This window comes from Neovison vison, chromosome 1 (genome assembly GCF_020171115.1).
Source record: "Neovison vison isolate M4711 chromosome 1, ASM_NN_V1, whole genome shotgun sequence".
Lineage (NCBI taxonomy): Eukaryota > Metazoa > Chordata > Mammalia > Carnivora > Mustelidae > Neogale > Neogale vison.
In genome coordinates this window covers 299,889,791-299,910,129 of record NC_058091.1, presented here as the reverse complement: position 1 = coordinate 299,910,129, position 20,339 = coordinate 299,889,791, and the positions used below count along the sequence as shown (strand labels likewise).

General features: G+C 40.3%; 1 pseudogene; it reads right to left on the bottom strand.

The window, feature by feature from the left end:
• Positions 1-12,871: 12,871 nt before the first annotated feature.
• LOC122895658 lies at positions 12,872-19,703 on the bottom strand (annotated as a pseudogene).
• Positions 19,704-20,339: the final 636 nt, after the last annotated feature.

The following is a 20,339-nucleotide window of genomic DNA, read 5'->3' as shown; positions in this document are numbered from 1 at the left end:
AAAATGTTGGAGATGCTGGGATTGTCCAAGGACCACATAATGTTGGATTTAACCCTAAAGTAAGTAATGTAATATAACATATTAAAAGAGTAAAAGATAAAGTAATACATGATTATTCATAATGAAAGATCTCAACAAATATTTTCATAATACCAAAGAATTATAACATGACATTTTATAAGAAAAGATGTTCCAGAATATTAATTATAAAGAAATTATTTGGAAAGATTTACTCTTTTTTTTTAAAGATTTTATTTATTTATTTGACAGAGAGAGATCACAAGTAGGCAGAGAGAGAAAGGAGGAAGCAGGCTCCCTGCTGAACAGAGAGCCTGATGCGGGACTCGATCCCAGGACCCTGAGATCATGACCTGAGCCGAAGGCAGTGGCTTAACCCACTGAGCCACCCAGGCACCCAGAAAGATTTACTCTTAATGACAAATCCTTATGTCACAATTTGTTCAGGAATGTTCTCCGATAGAATTGTCGATCTTTCCTAAAAAGTTGAGGAACCAGATTAAAGGCCAATGTAAAATACTTTTATTGTATATTCACTAAGTGAGGTTGATGCTAAGGGACAATGAATATGTAAATATATAAAAACGATCACTCTTCAGCTTACCCAAAATGAGAGATGAGCTATATCTTGCAGCAGTGTTTAAAACACAAGATTTCTTTCAAAATCTCATTAAGGTCAACAAGGAGTTCTTTTTTTAAGAAGAACTTTATAAATATATCAATAGCTGAACCAAATAAAGAGGGAGGAGGATGGGGCATCTGAGAATGTATCATTCTCAAGAGAAGTAAAGTTTTAAAGAAAAGTTGGGGGATGAAAGCAACAAAAAAGTAGAAATGGTAAGCCAGGCCTAAGAATGCTATCCAGGAAAATGTTCATCTTCTTATCAAGTCAACTTTAACTCCTACCAGTGTCTTCAGCGTCTCACGTGGATCTTCAGCTACTCATCGCGGGATCATAACCGTCTTCCCCAGCTGGATTCTAAGCTGCTTATGTGACTTACCCAGGGTGGGTCCTCTGGATTTTAGAACTGTGGTCTATAAATAAAACAAACAAAACAAAAACCTCACAAAATGATTTTGATTTTCTATTTGTATGCAGTTTTCATCTTAGGCAAGAAAAGATGAAGTTTTACTCCTATTTCATATTTAAATTAACTGCAATGCAACTTTATCATTTATAAATAGATGCATGCTAATTATTTTATTTAAAATGTAATGTGTGCATGGTATACACAACTTTTTGAGTTGGTATATTTTGTCTACATTTCAATATGAAAATTATTTTGAAGAATAGCTTTTTGAATGTTTTACAATATAATTTACTAATGACAGATTTTTCACATTTATGTTAATTATGAATAATGAACAGAAAGCTTTGACTGGAATCCGACTTGATATTTTTATTGCTTAACTGAACTTTGAAGTCCTCTGTGTTGATGTTCTCGGTCTTAACTCCCGAAAGCCTTTTAACACTGCAGTTGCCAAATCCAGAGTATTTCTACTATCAAAATAATGCCAGTTCATTCATATTTTTATTCCAATTAAGCTTTTCGCCCTGGACTGTTACTTAAACAAACACCAAATTATCTTCATGCAGAGTTTATAAAGGAACAGAAATAAATTAATTGGTAACTAATTAAACACAACTTGCACTTAAAAACTTACCAAAAATGTCAGCCCTGAGCAGGACCCCTGAGCAGGCACAGTGATGAAATCCTTGTAAATGAATTGGAGCCCTGCCAGCACATAGCATGGAGCCTAGAATTGCCTGGATGTGTATTAACTTATTGTCTAGCCCGGAAACACACAAACCCACACACGCACTGAGACATACTGTGTACACGTATAGCTGTACACACACACATGTTCACATATACCTCAGAGCCCTTGCTTTCCTTTTTCAGTGATCTGCTGCCTTGACCTTACAAGAAGTTCTCTTTTTCCTTCTGTTTTCTTAATTAGGAAATAAATCCTGGGGGTCACCTAGGTGGCTCAGTGGGTAAGCCTCTGCCTTCAGCTCAGGTCATGATCCCAGGGTCCTGGGATTCAGCCCTGCATCTGGCTCTCTGCTCAGCAGGGAGTCTACCCCCCCCACTGCCTGCCTCTCTGCCTACTTGTGAACTCTGGCTGTCAAATAAATAAATAAAATCTTAAAAAAAAAAAAGGAAATAAACCCTGGTTTTCTTAGAATCTACGTCCTTTTTGCTCTACTTAACTTCTCAGTTTTCTAAGAAAACCAATCTGGTCCCTAATTCACATCTATTGTAGTAGATATCAGTATCTCTCATAGTCCTTCATATGCCTGGATCATGTCTGAATATAAACTATTTTCAGCTAAAAAGACAGTCTTCCTGTAAACAAAATTACAAATGCAGTGATGTACAGTAGACATGGTTATGTTTTTTTTAACCACATGAAGTTTGAATCAAGTCTTTGAAAATTTGACAAAATTGGAAACGAAGCAGCAATGGATCTCTTAGAATCACTGTGTTCATTATAAAAAACATGTAGTTTCCATTGTAAGTGACAATAAATATTTGTTGACTAGAATACTAGCAGTACTCCCAGGTAGGAGGCCAGTGCTCATTTGTATCATTTAGACCTCCTCGGCTGAGCCTGGACAAATGAGTCCAAGCTTATTTGTGAACTTGGATTTGTAGAATTAGAACAAAGTTCATTTGTCCAAATGTCCCTGAAGTTCTTGCTTAAAAAAACCCCTCAGAACCCATCTCACATCACTGATGCAATAATTTGACAGTAATAAACATGATAACATTTCCATTTCTCTTGTAACTATCTTTGAAATGGTCATGAGCTTGAATGAATAAAAAATGTCTTATTTGTTGGCCTTCTCAAATACCACTACACAAATTATTTAAAAATTGTATTATACCATAGAATCCTTGATACATTTTTTTGTAATTCCTTAGTTATATCTTTCTCAGGTAGAGTCTACCTTTCCATGGTAGGTCCTCGGATTCTAGAACCATGGTGTATGAATATAAATAAACTATTGGATCGCTAACATGTAGTTTTAATCTTAAGGAAAGAAAGGTTAAGTGTTACAAATACTTCAAAGATAAATTAACTGCAAAACAAGTTTATGATTTACAAATGGATGCGTACGGTTCACTTTTTAAAAACTAAAAAAATAACAATTTTATTGTATAATTCATGTATAAAAAATTTTGGAAAATACTGTTCTGAAACACGTCACTTTGAGAATATTTTTCTTATCTATATCTTTAAGTCATGAATGTAGTCGAGTGAATGACATAGTAGGTCTGTAATATTCTACACAACGAATGGAATTTACGGTGATGTACTTCAGAAATAGAAAGATGGCTGTTTATTCTCAAATCGGGTGACTTACCTTATATTTTTAATTTGATCCCTTTTATCACAAAATGGAGACTATTAGGTGAAATTTAATAAAAGAAATAAAATCATCCAAACAGAGCAAATCCTTTGATTTTTGTGTTTTTGCCAGTCTTAGTAGAGTACTTTAAACACAGTTGTAATCAAATCGTACATATAATTTGGTGTTCTGCTTAATCTCCATTTTCTATGCCACAGCAGGTCTCTTTTGTTGCTGTTATTTCTCTATAGTTTACATCAACATAATATAATGCCACACTCTCTCCTGTGCATTGTTCTGCCCACACCACTTACTGTGAAATATATCTAATTTTCTAAACTGTACACAGTTTTGCATCAGTGTCATCCGTTCCCATCACTTAATTAGACCCTGAAGCCACAGTGTATACTGTTCACACAGTTTTAATTTCGGAAGTTGATCAAAATCCAACCTGGAATATAATTTTGCATCTATGTGCCTGGTTCTTGCATTCCTAAAGAACACTGTCCATACTTATCAACTTTCATCCAAGGGGTTACAAAACCAAATGTCCTCGGGATCTGGGCAATAAAGGCCACCAGTGAAATGCTTAGTCTGGAAAAGAGCCACTCTTCACACCCTATTAATAATCAGTAAGTTCAAAAAATATGAGTCTGTGTGAACCGTGACTCAGAACGCAGGCCCTAACTAAATGGCACATCTGCTATTTAGCTGCGGTTAATTTTTCACATATGGTCCCGCTGCTCCACTGAAGCCAAACTTCTGCATTTTTAATTTTTTTCTTTATGTGGTGCAAAATCTTTAGTTCTATGTGAATTCTCCAAATGTTGACTTTGTTAAAGGCCCTACATCTGAGGCAAAATAAAATATGCCCCGATTTTGAGAGCTCTGAAATAGCAACATGGTTGATTGTAATGCTGTGTATGTGTCTTAATAACACACTGGTTTTAATACGAAATAAACCTGAAAAATTGATTATGGATAATCTGATCGTTTTTCTTATTTTATACGTAGTTATGGAAATCCAAAATTGCGAGCTGGTTTTCCTCAAGGTGACATGACTGGAGAGCTGTAAGTAATTCTGAGAACACGTGACTCTCTCTCCCTTTCTCAGATTGAAATGTTAAGCAATTTCAAAGGATAAACAAACAACCCCCCAAGTTACTGTAGCGTATGAGTAGCCATAATGTAATAAAGCGAAAATAATAAGGAAAATAATAAGACAAAATGCAACAAATAATAATAAGTTTCAACATAAAATAATTCTCTGATTGTGTTAATAGTTTATTATAGAGGTGACATTAACACTCACATTATAACATTGATCTATTAATGTAATTAAAACTAATATTTAGAGTCATGAACTGAGAAAGTTCTAAAAAGGTAAAAGTTTAGTTATACAATCTTTCACTATTCAACAAAGGACAAATCATTTACCTTGGTTAATCTAAAATTTCTTCACCTACAGGAAAGTACTAAAAACCCAATCCGTAATCTTTTCAGCCAAAGAGGAAATTCATGGGCTCTTAAAATAAATGACTCATAGGCCTCGCTAGCTCCTGGTAAAGTCTAGGAACTCTAAAAATGGCATCAGGATTCAACTCTGCTTCTCTGCCTCTCTGCCCCTCTGCGTGGCTTTTCTTTGGTGGTCCTGTGAGCGGGCAATCTCACACTCCATTGTGACCCTGTGGCTGAGAGTTGCTTCCAAGTTCATACCATATAAAACACAAGAGTACTTTTTTTTTTTTTTAAAGATTTTATTTATTTATCAGAGAGAGAGAGGGAGAGCGAGCGAGCACAGGCAGACAGAGAGGCAGGCAGAGGCAGAGGGAGAAGCAGGCTCCCCGCTGAGCAAGGAGCCCGATGCGGGACTCGATCCCAGGACGCTGGGATCATGACCTGAGCCGAAGGCAGCTGCTTAACCAACTGAGCCACCCAGGCGTCCCAAGAGTACTTTTTTTTTGAACAAAAGTCAGAATAGTTTTGCTCATAGCTTTAATCTGTTCCTGACCTTCGAGCAATCTGCATGGGAATGTGATCTCACCAATTAGTCACAGCTGGATGGCCTGGCCGTCGGTGGAATGTGATATGGTCAGCAACACCAGAGCCAGTGGGCTGAGCCCTTGGAAGGAGAGGTTCACAAGCAGAGCATAGCAATTTCCTATGACACGAAGGATACGAGGTAAGAAAGTTAACATCTATTCTCTTTGATACTGCATGTTTTTGCAAAGTATTATATACATAAGTAATGTTATAGGACAGTATGAAGAAAACAAGTATTTCTTTTTAAATCACAGATACTTCTGAATGTGAGATTATCATATAGAATTATCAAAAGCAAGAGCAGATGCATGTGTATGTACCTACCTATCAGTAATATAAAAAATAGTACGAGGAAATATATTCAGCATTTGCTTAATAGCAACTAAAGTGAAATATTTTTGTCATTTCTTTGAAACGGAAGTTTGTGTTTAAATCAATCCTGGTGGGGGGGGGACAAGATGGCGGGGTACTAGGAAGAGGCGTCTTTTCAGCTGGTACCCCAAAGTGAGCTGATTACCTACCAAAGAACTCTGATCACCCATGAAATCAGCCTGAGATCAGAATTATACACGTCTGGATCTCTACAGGGGCAGAAGACGCCAGTGAGCAGGTAAAGCGGAATGGGAACAGCGGACTGATATCGGAAGATAAACAAAAGGGGGAGGGAGCCACCAGAGGCGACCGGTGCAAAAGTAATACCCCGATACGAGCGAGAGTGCCCTGCGTCTGGGGACCAGCATTAACTCGGAGACTGGTTGAAAGCACTCCAAAAGAGCAAAGGATCGCGGGGGCAAATTGTGGGAATCGGGGCGGCTAGGGACAGGGGCTTGAGTCCCCGGTCCCAGACGGCCTCCCCGGCGCGGAGGCAGAGAGAGTGCGGCGGAGAAACCGGCTCCTGGTCCCTAAGCCGCCAGCGTGCCCCAGAGCGCGGGGTTCCGGCTCCTGTGAGGGGATGGGAGCCGGTCTGCAGAACGCGCGCTAGCCCTACCACAAAGCTTGAGATGCGCGTGCACGTCGCTCCAGCTCTCCTGGGTTTCTAAGGCCCTGGGGCGCTTCTTGACCCGGGCCATTGTTTCAAAGTCTAAGCCTCGCGCCCGCGAAACTCTTCCCCGGACAGAGGCGCGCAAAAGCCCAGCCTGCGGCTTACGGACCAGCTCCCCGTTCTCAGTGCCCCAGACGCGCGCCCGACCCACAGCCGCCTCTGAAAAGAGGTGCGCGCAAGCCGGGCACTCCCAGCTGGGGCTGGCGGCAAAATCTCAGTGTGCGATCGCTGCTTGGAACGTCTCTGGCGGTCGGGAGCTCCCAGACAGCCGCCACTGCCTTGGCTTTGGGGACGAGCAAAAGATCCTGCGCCCCCAGGGTCTTTAACTTGGAACCTGCACTGCCAGCGTCCAAGGGGGAATTTATTCAGCTTCTGCACCCAGACTGAGGCTTCTGAGACGGAGATCAGGAAGTGCTCCAGGGTACACCTTGACTGCACCAGAGTTGATACATCCAGCTACATCTGTTCAGTCTTCTCCCACCAAAATGACTAGGAGGAGGAATGCCCAACAGAAGAAAAATACAGAGGATGGACCTTCTGCAACAGAGCTAACGGCTATCAACATAGACAATATGTCGGAAAGAGAATTCAGGCTAACAATTATCCAGGCAATAGCTAGGTTGGAGAAAGCCATGGATGACCAAACAGAATTGATTAGAGCCGAACTGAAAGCGACCAGACAGGATGTTCACAATGTTAGGGCGGAGCTTAAAGCTACCAGGGAGGAGGTCCACAATGCTCTCAATGAGTTCCAATCTAATCTAAACTCTCTCAAAGCTAGGGTAACTGAGACAGAAGATAGAATTAGTGATCTGGAAGACAAACAGATAGAGAGAAAGGATCAGGAGGAAGCCTGGAACAAACAGCTTAGATCCCACGAAAGCAGAATTAGGGAAATAAGTGATGCCATGAAGCGTTCCAACGTCAGAATTATTGGAATTCCCGAAGGGGAGGAGAAAGAAAGAAGTCTAGAAGATGTCGTGGAACAAGTCCTTCATGAAAACTTTCCGAATCTCGCGAATGAAACCAGCGTTCATGTACTAGAGGCTGAACGGTCTCCACCCAAGATTATACACTCCAAAAAAACATCACGACACCTGATAGTCAAATTGAGAAATTATAATTGTAGGTATAATCTCTTGAAAGCTGCCAGGGCAAAGAGGCTCCTTACTTACAGAGGGAAGCCCATCAGAATAACGTCAGACCTGTCCACAGAGACCTGGCAAGCCAGAAGAGGCTGGCAAGATATATTCAGGGCACTAAATGAGAAGAACATGCAGCCAAGAATACTTTATCCAGCAAGACTGACATTCAAAATGGATGGAGAGATAAAGAGTTTCCAAGACCGGCAAGACTTAAAAGACTATGCAACCACCAAGCCGATACTGCAGGAAATATTAAGGGGGGTTCTATAAAAGAGGAAAAATCCCAAGAATAGCATTGAACAGAAATATAGAGACAGTCTACAGGAAGAAAGACTTCAAAGGTAACTCGATGTCAATAAAAACGTATCTATCAATAATCACTCTCAATGTGAATGGCCTAAATGCACCCATAAAACGGCACAGGCTTGCAGATTGGATAAAACGACAGGACCCATCCATATGCTGTCTACAAGAGACCCATTTTGAACCTAAAGATACACGCAGACTGAAAGTGAAGGGGTGGAGAAGCATCTTTCATGCCAATGGGACTCAAAAGAAGGCTGGGGTAGCGATTCTCATATCAGATAAATTAGACTTCAAACTAAAGACTGTAGTCAGAGATACAGAAGGACACTACATAATCCTTAAAGGGACTATCCACCAAGATGATCTAACAATTGTAAATATCTATGCTCCCAATATGGGAGCAGCCAATTACTTAAGAAAACTGTTAATCAAGATAAAGAGTCATATTGATATGAATACACTAATCGTAGGTGATCTTAACACGCCTCTTTCAGAATTAGACAGATCATTGAAGCAGAAAATCAATAAAGAAACAAGAGCATTGAATGACACATTGGACCAGATGGACCTCATAGATATATACAGAACATTCCACCCTAAAACAGCAGAATACTCATTCTTCTCAAGTGCACACGGAACCTTCTCCAGAATAGACCACATACTGGGTCACAAATCAGGACTCAGCCGATACCAAAAGACTGAGATGATTCCCTGCATATTCTCAGATCACAATGCTTTGAAACTGGAGCTCAATCACAAGGAAAAGTTCCGAAGGAACTCAAACACCTGGAAGCTAAAGACCACCTTGCTTAAGAATGCTTGGATCAACCAGGAGATCAAAGAAGAACTGAAACAATTCATGGAAACCAATGAGAATGAAGACACTTCGGTCCAAAACCTATGGGATACAGCAAAGGCGGTCCTAAGGGGAAAATATATAGCCATCCAAGCCTTGCTCAAAAAAATTGAAAAATCCAGAACACACCAGCTGTCTTTACACCTTAAAGAACTGGAGGATCAACAACAAATCAAACCAACTCCACACATAAGAAGGGAAATCATCAAGATTAGAGCTGAGATCAATGAGGGAGAAACCAGAGATACAGTAGAACGTATCAATGAAACTAGAAGCTGGTTTTTTGAAAGAATCAATAAGACCGATAAGCCACTGGCTACACTAATCCAAAAGAAAAGAGAGAAATCCCAAATTCATAAAATTATGAATGAAAGGGGAGAGATCACAACTAACACCAAGGAAGTAGAAACAATCATCAGAAGTTACTACGAACAGTTATATGCCAATAAGCTTAGCAACCTAGATGAAATGGATGCATTCCTGGAAAAATATAAACTACCAAAATTGAACCAGGAAGAAATCGACAACCTGAATAGACCGATATCTAATAACGAGATTGAAGCAGTGATCAAAAATCTCCCAAAAAACAAGAGCCCAGGACCTGACGGATTCCCTGGGGAATTCTACCAAACCTTCCAAGAAGAAATAACACCTATTCTCCTGAAGCTGTTTCAAAAAATTGAAGCAGAAGGAAAACTTCCAGACTCTTTCTATGAAGCCAGCATTACCCTGATCCCCAAACCAGGCAAGGACCATACCAAAAAGGAGAATTTCAGACCAATATCACTGATGAATATGGATGCTAAGATTCTCAACAAGATCCTAGCCAACAGGATCCAACAACACATTAAAAAGATTATCCACCATGATCAGGTGGGATTCATCCCTGGGCTACAAGGATGGTTCAACATTCGTAAATCAATCAATGTGATACAACAAATTAATATGAGAAGAGAGAAGAACCACATGGTCCTCTCAATTGATGCAGAAAAAGCATTTGACAAAATCCAACATCCGTTCCTGATTAAAACGCTTCAAAGTATAGGGATAGAGGGAACATTCCTGAACCTCATCAAATCTATCTATGAAAGACCCACAGCAAATATCATCCTCAATGGGAAAAAGCTTGCAGCCTTCCCGTTGAGATCAGGAACAAGACAAGGATGCCCACTTTCACCACTCTTGTTCAACATAGTATTAGAAGTCCTAGCAACAGCAATCAGACAACAGAGAGAAATAAAAGGTATCCAAATTGGTAATGAAGAAGTCAAACTCTCTCTCTTCGCAGATGACATGATTCTTTATATGGAAAACCCAAAAGACTCCACCCCCAAACTACTAGAACTCATACAGCAATTCAGCAGCGTGGCAGGATACAAAGTCAATGTGCAGAAATCAGTGGCTTTCTTATACACTAACAAGGAAAATACAGAAAGGGAAATTAGAGAATCGATTCCATTTACTATAGCACCAAGAACCATAAGATACCTGGGAATAAACCTAACTAAAGAGGTAAAGGATCTATACTTGAGGAACTATAGAACACTCATGAAAGAAATTGAAGAAGACACAAAAAGATGGAAGACCATTCCATGCTCTTGGATCGGAAGAATAAACATCGTTAAAATGTCTATACTGCCTAGAGCAATCTATACTTTTAATGCCATTCCGATCAAAATTCCACCGGCATTCTTCAAAGAGCTGGAGCAAATAATCCAAAAATTTGTATGGAATCAGAAGAGACCCCGAATCGCTAAGGAAACGTTGAAAAACAAAAATAAAGCTGGCGGCATCACCTTACCTGATTTCAAGCTTTATTACAAAGCTGTGATCACCAAGACAGCATGGTACTGGCATAAAAACAGACACATAGACCAGTGGAACAGAGTAGAGAGCCCTGATATGGACCCTCAACTCTATGGTCAATTAATCTTCGACAAAACAGGAAAAAATATACAGTGGAAAAAAGACAGTCTCTTCAATAAATGGTGCTGGGAAAGCTGGACAGCTATATGTAGAAGAATGAAACTCGACCATTCTCTTACACCGTACACAAAGATCAACTCAAAATGGATAAAAGACCTCAACGTGAGACAGGAATCTATCAGAATCTTAGAGGAGAACATAGGCAGTAATCTCTTCGATATCAGCCACAGCAACTTCTTTCAAGATACGTCTCCAAAGGCAAAGGAAACAAAAGCGAAAATAGACTTCTGGGACTTCATCAAAATCAAAAGCTTCTGCACAGCAAAGGAAACAGTCAAAAAAACAAAGAGGCAACCCACGGAATGGGAGAAGATATTTGCAAATGACAGTACAGACAAAAGGTTGATATCCAGGATCTATAATGAACTCCTCAAACTCAACCCACACGAAACAGACAAACACATCAAAAAATGGGCAGAAGATATGAACAGACACTTCTCCAATCAAGAAATACAAATGGCTATCAGACACATGAAAAAATGCTCATCATCATTAGCCCTCAGGGAGATTCAAATTAAAACCACATTGAGATATCACCTTACACCAGTTAGAATGGCCAAAATTAACAAAACAGGAAACAACATGTGTTGGAGAGGATGTGGAGAAAGGGGAACCCTCTTACACTGTTGGTGGGAATGCAAGTTGGTGCAGCCTCTTTGGAGAACAGTGTGGAGATTCCTCAAGAAATTAAAAATAGAGCTTCCCTACGACCCTGCAATTGCACTCCTGGGTATTTACCCCAAAGATACAGATGTCGTGAAAAGAAGGGCCATCTGTACCCCAATGTTTATAGCAGCAATGGCCACAGTCGCCAAACTATGGAAAGAACCAAGATGCCCTTCAACGGATGAATGGATAAGGAAGATGTGGTCCATATACACTATGGAGTATTATGCCTCCATCAGAAAGGACGAATATCCAACTTTTGTAGCAACATGGACGGGACTGGAAGAGATTATGCTGAGTGAAATCAGTCAAGCAGAGAGAGTCAATTATCATATGGTTTCACTCATTTGTGGAGCATAGCCAATAGCATGGAGGACAAGGGGCGTTAGAGAGTAGTAGGGAATTTGGGTAAATTGGAAGGGGAGGTGAACCATGAGAGACTATGGACTCTGAAAAACAGTCTGAGGGGTTTGAAGTGGCGGGGGGGTGGGAGGTTGGGGTACCAGGTGGTGGGTATTATAGAGGGCACAGCTTGCATGGAGCACTGGGTGTGGTGAAAAAATAATGAATACTGTTTTTCTGAAAATAAATAAATTGGGGAAAAAAAAAATGAAAAAAAAATGTAAAACCCATAAATCAATCCTGGTGTACAGAAGTGTATATATGACAAGAAACAATTTTTTACAACCAAGTGGATGTCAGTATTGACAAATAAAAGCTGTTACTATCCAACTTTTTTTTTTAAGATTTTATTTATTTATTTGACAGACAGAGATCACAAGGAGGCAGAGGGGGGGGGGGGAGGCAGGCTTCCCGCTGAGCAGAGAGCCTGATTCGGGACTCGATCCCAGAACCCTGAGATCATGACCCTGAGCCAAAGACAGAGGCTTAACCCATTGAGCTACCCAGGTGCCCCACAACATTTCTAATACATAAAAAAGTAATACAATCAATAAATATCTATACACTATGTTTCTTTTGTATTTTATCTACTCATTTTGAGTAGATTGTCTGAATTTTTAATTTAGATAACTCTAATAGAGACTGAATTTGACTAGGTATTTTGTTATGTAGGCACTTAGATAAAATTTACAAATTAAATGAAAGTTCAAGGTCTTTCTTATCAAATACATCTGTGGTGTTTCTCCAGATATACTGGCCTTCATTTAGACATCTTATGCCTGACTTGTTTTGATGGATTGATTGATTGATTGATTAGATGAACGAAGGCATACTTCATTAAGAGAAAAAAGCAAAAGCAAAAAAATTGCAAGGGCCTAATTTGTCCAAAGAAGTTGTGGCTCTCCCCAAATAATGCATAAAGGGGAGCAGAGGCATCTGCACCGCGCTAAGTGAATTAGAACTGGCACACATGTTCAGTCTCTGTGCAGAACCTCCAGGTGCTTGGTGCTGGCATAAGCACAGGCCCCAGTTGTGGGGTGGGATGTACTCTAGGGCTGCAGGTCAGTGAGGTCATGCAGGACGGTGCAGAAGGAGAGCCCCTGAGCTGGTTCAGAGATCAGGTTCTGGCTGATGAGCAGGGCCAGCTCTGGGCATGAGGGCGGAGGAAGCCCGTGAGGCTTCTGGTAGAAGCTCTCTCTCTCTGAGGGTCACCACACTGCACACGGGCTTCTTCATTGAAGCAGATCTCCAGGACGGTGGCACCAAAGCTCCATTTATCGGCTGCGGGGGTTAGGCTGTTGCCCTGCCAGGCACTTGGGGAGTGTCTAGGAGTTCTCTTCTACCTGCTCAGGTAGCTGAGGGTGCTGGCCAGCTGCTGGGCCACTGCCACTTTCCAGGCCCTTTTCCCACCTCAGCCACATGTCCAGAGGCCCACGTTCCACATATTGTGTCGGCAGGATATTCTCAGAGCTGCACGTGCGGATTCCATGCACCAAGTCCAGGTGCGTGTGAGAGACTTGGCTCCCAAGCCTGGCTGTCGGAGAGTAGGCCAAGGTGATGTCCTGGTGACAACCCTGAGTACCAGTAATAGCTCCTTCTCATGGCTCTCGATGGGTCTAGTTCGGTACTTGGGGCCTCGGCCCCCCACTCATAAGATGCACTTATGCGCATTGTTCCTCATGCTTTGACCCAAGTGCAACCGCTGGGTGATGTCTTCCTGGCGGAGCCGGTGGAAGCTGAGCTGGCTGAGGTTGGGTGGCCTAGTGCTGGCTGATGATGAGGTTGGACATATCTCCTGGCCATGACCAGCAGCGGCGGTGCGGGGAGAAACAGTTGTCACCAGCCCTCAGCAAGTAGCTCTGAAGGGTGGCTCGCAATCCCACCTGCTGGGGAAGGACAGGTCCCAGCCCTCCAGAGTGAGGGACCAACCTGCAGCTCAGTGGGAAGGTCACCCAGGTGCAAGTGCTGGGTGCTGGTTGCCCAGTCATGCTGGGCCACTGGAAGGGCAGCTGAGGTGGCTGTTTCTCTAGTACATGAAGCAGAGGCCATCCTTGGGCTGCAGCTTGGCCAGCATGAAAGACTCTAGCAGGGCCCCAGGGATTCCATCCTGGGTGCTCATCTGCCAGGATGAGGTGAGAAGCCACCCCAGGGCATGAGCAGTGACTTCAATCAGTTGTCAGTCAGAAAGAGCCATCAACCAGTGATACCCAAGACAGGGCCACAGCCCAGGAAGGCAGGGTCAGCTCCAGGCACTTGTCCTGACCATGGATGCTGATGTGGCTTCCTTTCACCACATGGTGATACCTGGAAGTCATACACTAGGCCCATGGTGCTTCCTGAAGCCTGCCCACTGGCTGGTCCCCTACCTCTTGGGCCTTGGTTTTCTTCCCAGATGAATTAGCTTGGGGATTCCTGCTGCTGCCATCCCCACTGGGATACTCTGCCTGTACCGACTGCCACTGGATCCCACCAATGTGTCGCTAGTACCTCATGAGTAGGGGTATCCAGTGGTCACCTCAGGCCTGGGCTCTGGAGGGCCCTGACTGCTATCCTGGATGTCACAGAGCTCCTCCAACAACCTGGCCAACAGGGATGCCAACCGTTCTCAAACTCACGCTTACCTGCTCAGAGAGGTACTCAAAGGAGCCTGGGTTCAGGAGTGGCACCCCTGCTCTGCTTGTTCTATAGAAGAGTTGGCCTCTGTGGACCCGCAGCCAGACACAGCCAGCTCCTGAGGATTCATGCCATGTCAGTTCTGGGACTAAAACCTCACGTGGAAGGAATTACACCATCAGGTTCTCATCTCCCAGACCTCTAAGATGGGGTTTGCACGTAGCCAGACCTGGGCCTGGGCACTGAAGACAGCGGAGAGAGTAAAAGCATGGGGTGATGTCGACTTTGTGGGCAATGTGGATGAAGACCTTCTCTGAGGTTGCATGGCTTTGCTGAAGGTGACCCAGGAGTTGCTGCCACCAGGGGCCAGCCCAATGCAGAAGGACCTTCAGGCCTCCCCTGGTGGCCATGAGCTGAACTCCATCCTCAACAGGCCTGCTGTCCCTGGTGGTGGCACCCCCGTGGCACACAGGCGTTCTCTTGACAGCTGGCTTGGCGTCTCAAAACCACCAGACAGCCAGGTGTGGCCAAAAAGACCAGCGGGCAGATATTGGCTCTCCCAGCGTCAACTCCGGCAAGTCACTTAGCTACAATGGGCCTCAAGTTTCCCCACCGGAAAATGGAGATGATTTTCCTTGCCATGAAAAGGTGGTAGGGACATCTCAATGCAGTCCTGCATTACACAATCAGCACAGCCCCTTTCCCCAGGGGTCAGACTCCAACCCCAGACCCTACCCCACAGCTGCTGGCAGCCAACACCCTCTTGACTTGCTTTTAATTAACTTGATGGTGAATAAAGAGAAAAAGATGATCAACATTTGCAAATAATGATCAAAATTTAAAAAATATTAATGTAATAATATTATTGGTTTGTAAGGCGTTACAATTCATCTAATACTCAAAAGAGAATAAAAGAAAGTTTGGTAATCAGGTTCTTTTGTGCAAAGAACAGTTTCAATTAGCATGAGTTTCATTTCTTAACAATTGCACAATTTCTTTCTCTTTTATAGTATATGTATATATTTAATTTACATATATATTTTAAGTAATACACATCTTGGGGTCCATACTTCTACCTGTGTAAAATCACATTATTACCATTTTATGAAAAATATCAACATCTACATGAATGGCATGTGATTTTATAATTATTGCAAAATATTTAAGTGAAAATAAAATTGCAAAATACAAAATTATCTGTGAAATGTATTACTTCTTGAATAAATTATTATGATTAATCATGATTGCTTTCTTAACTTCAGCTGTCTTTATTCTAATACATTTTATGGAAATTAACATAAAATTTCATGAAAATGTGTACTAATGATATGTTCATTATTTCCTATATTTATTTCTAGTTTTATAGTCTCTTAAACTGATGGTTAGAATTTAATATATTCCATGAGATATTATGCTAAGTTCCTCAATGATTTTCTTTCTCTATTTTACAAATTTTTAATGAAGAAAATGCTATGTAATACATATAATCTTGTTCTATAAAATTTCTCCTGGTATACTGAATAAGAAAGACATATGCCTGATAAGCACATGCCAAATTTTTATACTGTCAGCACTTTCTTCTGTCATGTCCTTGAATTTTTAGGCAATGATAAATTATGTAGAACTCAGATCAAGTCCATCACATTCATTTAGTAGTAATCTATCACAGAGCTCAGGTAACAAGAAACATGCAGAAATAATTCTGATTATGAATGTCAATTTGTAAGATTTTACTTTGTAAACATGGAGAGATAATTTAATTTCCCCCTCTCCCAATGTTATCTTAAAGTTATAGCCTAATCAGTTTATTATTCTGGTAGTGGTATATAGAGACATCGATTTTACATATTTGGTATCTAATGTATGTAACTAATATAACATACCTATAATTTTATATTATATATCTTTCCATCTCTGTACTTATGTGTATTTCTAATAGGTTTGCAAAATGAAAGAAAAGTATGCTACCATGTCCTAAACCTATAGGAAAAGATGATTTATTATGCCACCAATCAATAAACAATTTTGTAAAGAAATATCATAGAACAGATTGGAAGAAATTTTGGGTTTTGCTTTTCATATATATAGCTGTTATTGAAAATCTTACTTTTTAATATTAGTTTTAAAAATAATATTTTAATGGTGTTATGGATTTAATTTTAGTAGCAGTCTATTATAAAAAAAAATTTTTAATTTGACAGACAGAGATCACAAATAGGCAGAGAGGCAGGCAGAGAGAGAGAGAGAGAGGAAGTGAAGCGGGCTTCCCGCTGAGCAGAGAGCCTGATGCGAGGCCTGACCCCAGGGATCATGACCTAAGTCAAAGGCAGAGACTTTAACCCACTGAGCCACCCAGGCGCCCCAGTAGTAGTCTATTATAGACTGATTATTGTCTCCATGCCCTCACCAAATTCATGTGTTGAAGCCCTATACCCCGTGTGGCTGTATTTGGAGATGGGATACTAAGGAAGTAACTAAAGTTAAATTATATCTTAAGGGTGGGGCTGTGATCTGATGGATTAGTCTCTTTATAAGATGGCACACCAGAGAGCTAGCTCTTCCCATATCTCCCACCATCCCAGCCACAAAGCACTGAGGAAAGGCCATGTAAGGATAGAACTAGAACTATGAGCCAGGAAGAAAGTCCCCAACATGAGCTAAACTGGCTGGACTTGTAGCCTCCAGAACTGTGAGAAAATTAATTTCTGTTTTTTAAGCCATTCAGTCAATGGCATTTTGTTATGACAGCCTGAATAGAGAAACATATATATATATTTTTTTTTTAATTCATTACATTCTAGCCATGTTTTTTTAGTGTAATAATAAAGTAAGTGATAAGTCAAGATGTAATGAGAGCCTTGCTAAAACAGTTACAATGAAAAGTAGAGAAAGGGGCAGATATGTTAAGGACACAGATAGTGGATTTGAAAGGGAAGGAGGAAAAGATGACGGTTGCTGTCAGAAGGCTTGTGGCGAGAAAGAGTGTATGACCCGCCCCCAAAATAAAACAAAACAAGACAACAGAGGAGGATTATAAGAAAATATTTATAAGAAAATATTTTGCTTGGTTTTGTAAGGGTTCAAGGTTTCTGGATTAGTCTTTCTGGATTGTTTTCAGAGCTAACCCCTTCCCCATGCACAAGATTCATTCTTTGTTAACTTGTTCAAAAACATTACGTCAGAGATTTGCTATTTCAGCTACAGTAGAGTTGCTGGTAGCAGGTGAGTCCTCCTACTGTAAACCACGACAACCAAGACAAAATGTGAGAAATAACTATTTTTAGACATGAGGAAAAGAAAAAAGAAGAAGAAGAAGAAGAAGCCGCAAGACTGTGATCCCTGCTGGAAGAACAAAATGAAGCAGACTCCTGCATCGTCCAGGTTTTCTGCTTAGAGGCATTTTTGAAGCTGGATCATAGTAAAGAGGAATTCAGAAGTCAGAGAATGGAAATAGGGTAAATTTTGTGTAATCCAAGGTACCAGAGGAAAGGCAGTTGAAAGAGAAAGACTTCCAGGAATCTAAAAAAAAGTTGCAGTCAGACTCTACCACAACACAAAACTCTGCATGCAGAGATTAAGACTTCACAAAACTAGGCAAAGGATCGTTACTGGGTAACTCTCAGCTGTACAACCAGGGGAGCTCATATAAAGCTTAGGAATATTCGAGTTCTACTCAGTCAGAGTGAAGAGACTTTTAGGAACACATTGGTATACCCCTGAAATAACCTAGGTTAATATACTATTCTAGTCTTGAAGTAAAGGCAACATACCTGTCCTAACAGTCTGTAAACATGAGCATCCAAAATATGTGATGTCTGTAAATAAATTAAATGTATACTGGAACAAAATACAACATTCTATGAAGGAAGACTACAAAAATCTAGGCATAAAAATGTAGTATTCATTAGGTTCCACAGGCAATCAGAATTATCAAAGTTTTAAAAACGCAAGAAAATTTGACTTATAACCAGGAGATAGACTAAATAGAGAAAAAGGTCCAGATATGATCTTTTATATGTTGGTACAATCAGCATGTAAAAAGAATATTAAAATGTGATCAGGTTTCAATTTTTTTAAAATATAAAAAACTAAAAATAGAATAATTCAATTGGGAAATGGAAACTATGAGTAAAGGAAATTCCCAGTGAATAATTTAATTTATTAAATAATTTAAAAGTTCCCTGAAGTTTCTTGAGAGCAGATGTGGGCCCTAAAGAAAACTTAGAAAACAATAGATTAAGCCCTAAATATTGAAAAATACTAAAGGTCAATAAACTTGAAATCAGAGAGTGACAATCCAAACTAATGTACAAAAGGAAAAAAAGTCAAAACTGAAAAAAACAAAAAACAGAACTTGTATGACTTGTGGGACAAAATATGGTGACTATTAATTTTTTTTAAGATTTTATTTATTTGACAGAGAGATCACAAGTAGGCAGAGGCAGGCAGAGAGAGAGAGGGGGAAGCAGGCTCCCTGCCAAGCAGAGGGCCCAATGCGGGTCTTGATCCCAGGATCCTGGGACCATGACCCAAGCCAAAGGCAGAGGCCTTAACCCACTGAGCCACCCAGGCATCCCGACTATTAATTTTTTAATTGGAATCTTAGACAAGAGAGAGTATTAGGAGTGTAAAATAGTATAAAACTTTAGAAATTTGTTTGGCAGTTTCTCATACGATTAAACATGTACTTACCCTATGACTTAGCATTTCTATTTTTGGTTATTAACCCAAGACAAATGAAAACAGAGAACACAAATAAGTTTTTAAGTAGTGTATGTAGCAGCTTTATTAATAACCCCAAACCAGAAATCACCCATATTTTTAACAGCTGGAAAAAATACTACTCATGGTATATTCATGAAATGTAATCATCCTAACCTGGTATACAGTAACAATCTCCTAATTATTTTCCCTGATTCCACTCTTTCCTCATATAATATTTTTCTTATACCAGCTAGAGTAAAATTCCCAAATATAAATAAAATATGTCAATTCCCCAATGAAAACTTTCCACTTTATTTTTGCTTTCCATCATACTAAAAATACTATTGAAAATCTATAGTAATAATATCATGGCTATAATTAACCTGGCACTGGACTCACCACTCTAAATGTGTCTCTGACTCAGAACTTATTATTGATAGGCATTGAAAGGGAACCTAAGACATCAAATACACTTTCTGTATAAATACTAAAACAATGGTGAATAATCCAGGTTATTAGCATTTTACATTCACAGGGTGCTGTTTACTTACCTGAATGGGTCATTGGTTATATTCATTTTGGAAATTTTTAAATGTAAATTTAAAAGACAATTCCAAATTTGATGAAATATTTTAATAGAATGCAACTCCACTACTTTTCTATATCTGCTATAACAAATTACCCATATCTGGTAGATTTAAACAACAGAAATTTACATTCATAGTTATTGGGGCCAGAAGTCCAACAGTAATTTCCCTTCCCCAGAATTAAGGTCTAGACACTCCCTAAAAAGGCGCTAAAAGAGAAATTGTTCCTTTCCTCTTCCCAATTCTGGTTCCTGCCTGATTTGCCAGTGCTCACATCATTCCAGTCTTCAAGGCTGGCATCTTCAAACCTCACTCATTCTGTCCTCACATACCCTCCTCCCCTGTGTTTTTCAAATCTCCCAACTACCTCTCTTTTCTAAGGATACACGTCATTACATTTAGGAACCTCGCCTCATATCAAGATCTTTAGTTTAATCATATCTATAAAGGCTTTTTAAAAAATAAAATAACATCCACAGGTGCCAGAGATTTGTCTATGAATATCTTTGGGGTGGGGGGGGGATATTTTCCAGCTTACCACAATAGCTAAGAGCTGATTTATCAAATGTCTGAGTGTTGACATATTGAAGCTTAGCACATAACTGTGATTCTG